The sequence below is a fragment of the Octodon degus genome, unplaced genomic scaffold, assembly GCF_000260255.1.
Source record: "Octodon degus isolate 3935 unplaced genomic scaffold, OctDeg1.0 scaffold00144, whole genome shotgun sequence".
NCBI classification, from domain to species: domain Eukaryota; kingdom Metazoa; phylum Chordata; class Mammalia; order Rodentia; family Octodontidae; genus Octodon; species Octodon degus.
In genome coordinates this window covers 7508910-7513826 of record NW_004524720.1, presented here as the reverse complement: position 1 = coordinate 7513826, position 4917 = coordinate 7508910, and the positions used below count along the sequence as shown (strand labels likewise).

Here is a 4917-nt window from a genome sequence, read left to right as displayed (position 1 = left end):
TATTTCAAGGATGGTTTTAGTGTTACACATTGCTGTCCTCAGTGTAGTTGCTTAGTTCACAGATATCAGCATGTAGAGTTGGTCAAGGTGAGAATTCTCCCCATTAAGTACTATTTTCAATTACCTGATAGAGATTCATTTGATTTCTAAATTTCTGTGTAAAAATGTGCAATTTTTTCCCACATTCCATAGGGATTTAAAATTTAGAATATCCATGGTTGTTGGAAAATCCAGTTCCATGTTATGCCTAAGGCATTTGATATTTGGACAGATAGTGATGTTAAGCTCAACTGCCTCTGTTGTGGGTTAATAATATCATTAAGCCTCTCCTCTGGATGATTAACAACTAAAGTTTGAAGACCAAGAATTAGAAAAAGAAGGGCTACAAGGATAGCCAATATTTTTGCCCTACTACTTCAAGGTCAGTGAGGACACAGGACATAAGAGAACCAGTGCTGTGACATCCTGTAACTCAGAGGTGTCTCATATTTTCTGTTCAAGGAGATTATGGGGGCACAGAGGAAAATGATCGATGATGTAGAGTATGTCTAAGGAGAGTCACATGGAGAGAAACATTCTGTCAGGGTTTGACAAAGACAAAATTTGTCAAGCAATGGCCGTTACTCATCCACATAGCTGACACTCACAAATGATCTACAAACTGTGTTCAGGGTTTCAGGTTAAATCCTGAGGAGACTTGATTGACCTTCTCAGATACAAATGATATATTGTTTGTTATATAGGTCTTACTTTATCTTGGTCTTAATCATGCAGTAGAAATGTACAAAAGTGAGGTATAAAAAGTAATGCCATATTAATATGCTAAGGTGTAAAAGGCTCAAGTCAGCAACTTCTCACAATTGCCAGTTCTGCTGATAACCCACTACTCTTATGGACTATGGGACTATATTGGGATATTTTGCTGAACTTAAGTACCTACAATATTTGAACTGCTGTAAAGTATGAAAAGGTTACTTAAAGAATTATCCAAATATAGCTTCTGTAACAGCAATGGAATACCCATATGTGACAAAACAAAACAAAAAAGGGGAATATAAATGAAAGACTGTTTTGTAGTGAAAAAATATATCTGTGTATACATAATAAGATAGATATACAACTACTTTCTCTTAGTTCAATGAGAAGAAAAATTTGTACTAATATTGTTTAGACGAGATCATGTCTGCATCTTGTACTCTGAATAACTACTACAAAGACAATAATATACAATGTATTAATTCTTATAACTGTCCTACTAACCTGTTTTAAAATTGTCTCATTGCTATTTCTTTCTCATTAAAATTAATAAAAAACTTTATTCAATTTATGAATTGCCATATTTCTTTTTAGAAGATACAAAACTAGAATTATTTTATGTAAAGCTTCTTTTAGGGCCCAATCTCTATTACCGATATTTATATTTTATTACTATTCACATTATGTACAGTTATATTAAAGCAATACTTTTATAACTTTAACAATCTAATGTTGTCTTCCTTGATTAGCATTTAATATGATTTTTTATTGAATGTTTAAAATGAGTTAACTTGTATGTCCTTGATTAGAAAAAAAAACTATTACCAAGCAAATCTATGACATTTCAAAAAGGTATTTTAAGGAAGTTTATAAAGGAACATAGTTTAATATTTACCAAAAAAACCCACATTATTTTTCTTGGTGATCTCACCATGTTAAATTTCTGTATATGAGTAAGACAAATATTTACAATAACAAGTGAAATCCATAAACTTCCTTTAGCCATTTAAGATTCAATCTTATTCCAATATGTCCCTGACTTATTCACAACCTCTGAGTTGTGAATTTTCACAGGTGAACCAACCTCCCATTAAGAACATTCTTAGTATTTAGCTTAAATGTCTACCTTACCATTTTAAGGTAACCATGAAAGCAAAAATGATTTACAGTATTTTTTTCTGTCAGGTATTTTTGAAAAATTTTATAAAAAAAGCAATGAGACAGTTTCAAAACAGGTTAGTAGGACAGTTACAATAATTAATACATTGCATATTGTTGTCTTCGTAGTAGTTATTCATAGTACAAGATGCAGACATGTTATCCTGTCTAATACTATTAGTACAAATCTTTCTTCTCATTGAACTAAGAAAAAGTAGCAGTATATCTGTTATTTTGTATATATATATATATATATATATATATATATATATATATTTCACTATAAAATGGGCCTTCATTTATATTCCCCATTTTGTTTTGTCAGAGATGGGTATTCCATTGTCATTGAAGCATTGTAGGTGCTTGAATCCAGCAAAAACAACCCAACATAATCCAACAGTCCACAATAGCAGTGGGTTATCAGCAGAACTGAAAATGTCAGAAGCTGTTGACTTGAGCCTTTTACAGCTCAGCATATTAATATGACTTTATTTTTATACCTTGTGTTTATACTTTTCTGCTGCATGGTTAAGACCAAGCTAATGCAAGACCTATATAACAAAAAATGTAACTTTTTTATCTGACAAGGTTAGTCAAATCTCCTCAGGATTTACCCTGAAACCCTGCACTTCAGTTTGCAGAACTTTTGTTAGTGTTAGCCATGTGGATGAGTCACGGCCATTGCTTGACCAATTTGCTCTCTGTAAAAGCCTGAGAGAATGTTTTCTCTCTATTTGACTCACTTGACATTGTATATTTGTGTCAAAGGTGTATAAGACTCACTTTGTTGTACTAAAACAGATCTGATTTATGAATGTTGTCTGGGGATGTAAGTGGTTCATAAGTCATGGAGTTACTGTGGTTAACTTATGAGTGACAACAAATATCAGCGCTCATAGATTTAGTGAGCTCAAAAAATAAGAAAGAAATCACTGGACTGGAGTGTAGAAATCTGTTTTATACTCTTAGCTGTTCCACAGATACAATGGCAGGATTCTCTTCACTTTTCTTGGCCTTCTTCCTTGCTGTGCAGCTGGCATCCACTAATTACCTGGCTCCTAGAAATGAAGTGGACGGTCCATAACTTCAGATGCTGAAAGTCTGGAAAAGAGGAAATCTGGGCTAAATAACTTTTAAATGTACTATTCCAGAGTTAGTATTCTATGATATGAACAGGAGTATACTCATATTCAGTGTCCTGAAATTAATATAAAAAGACTTCCAACTGACAGCAAAAAAGAATCATTAAGAGTTTCCTATGTGAACATTGATAAAATAACTTTCAAAATCATAAGCAGGTTTTATGCATTCATTCAGGAGGTGATTCAACTGTAGAAGAAGGAATCTTTTACTATTATGAAATCCTGTATTTGTTTTTTCTCAGCAATATATATATATATATATATATAACTGGGGATTGAACTCAGGCCCTTGCATTTTCCAGGGAAGCGCTTACTTACATTTCATGATCTTGAAGTGATTCTTTTATCTGAAGTTTTTCATGAATTCAGATATTTGGCAGTAAATGTGGCAGTGAGGTTGTAAGTATGATCATAATCCTCTTGTAATCTCAAAACAATGGGAGTTTCTTTTCTGTTTAAGCAGCGATGAAGGGGCCTTGCCAGTTAGTTGGGGGTTTACCAGTTAGTGGGGTTGTGGAAGCGACAGCATGGGCAAACCTAGTGAGGCGCGGGGGACCACGGTTTCATCCCCAGCTCCATGTGGCACACCAGACCCTCCCTTAGATCAGCCTGAGCTAGCCAAAAAACAAACAAACAAACAAAAAAAAAACTTCTCAAATTTTAAGTGCTGGCCAAATAGCTCAGTGGGTTAAAGTGCCTGCTTAGGCAGACACAGGGACTGTGAGTTCCATCCCCCAGCCTGCCATGCAGGCCCAGCCCCAGGGGCATGTTGAAATGGCAATTAAGACTGGGTGTGATGGTACGTGCCTGTAATCCCAGCACTTGGGAGGCTGTAAATAGGAGAAACACTGCTAGTCTGATCTATGCAGTGAAACTCCTAAATACAAACAAAACAAACAAACAAAAGCAGTGATGAAGTTATCTGCGATGAGCTGTCCATCTGCAAGGAACTGGTTATCTTTTCTTTGATCAATCAGTATGTCCAGCTGAGAACCTAGACAAGACTTCATATGATGAGGTACATCATAAGGATTCCATTTACTTTGATCTGCTCTCAAATATCTAGTAAAGGCTTCTTTGCCCCAAGGACAAAGCACTAGGTTACAAATTGGAGCAAATACTGACACAGGTTTGTATTTTCCAGATTTTTTCAAAGCACAAAGCAGAGCTACATGGCCTCCCATGGAGTGGCCCAAAATAGATGTCCTTTGTTACTGAAAAATTGGCATTTATGAGTTTGGGAAGCTCCTCTGTTATATGAGTACATTTTGTATTTGGTTTTGCAAGGATCTTCAGTAGCATTCACATAAAACCCTGCTCCAATGTGGAAGCCCAGCTATCATCTTCTCCTTTAATATTGCATTCACGAGGGCTGGTACCTGAAGTGATGACAACAAGGCCATGTTCTGAGGCAGCTTGGTGATAACCAGATTTTGATATAAAATATTGTTCTGTGCAAGTTAAACCAGACAGCCAATAGAGGGCAGGACACTTTCTAGTTTCTCCCTTTGGTGGTAAGTAGACAGCAAATTTCATTTTACATCTTAGCTCCACACGCTCATGTTCAAAAGTTTTCTGCAATCCCCCAAAGCACTTGTTGGAAATCTGCCTTAATGACATTCTTCTCCTGTCTAATTGGTATTTGCTTGTCTGTGCCACAGGACAGATGATCCTAGGGCACTCTGGCAGCAGTTCTGTACTGGGACGTCCACCTAGAATTCCTTTGTCTGCAGGATAGTCCATTATAATTTTTTCCCCAATTTGTGGGCTTTCTTTTTACCTGTTGGTGATTTCCTTAGAAGTGCAGAAACTTTTCAATAAGATGAGAGGCCAGTTTTTGATTCATTGAAATATTTCTCAT

The 4917-nt window shown here is 35.7% G+C and overlaps 1 pseudogene; it reads right to left on the bottom strand.

The window, feature by feature from the left end:
• Positions 1 to 3413: 3413 nt before the first annotated feature.
• LOC101570884 lies at positions 3414 to 4676 on the bottom strand (annotated as a pseudogene).
• Between the last annotated feature and the right edge of the window lie 241 nt (positions 4677 to 4917).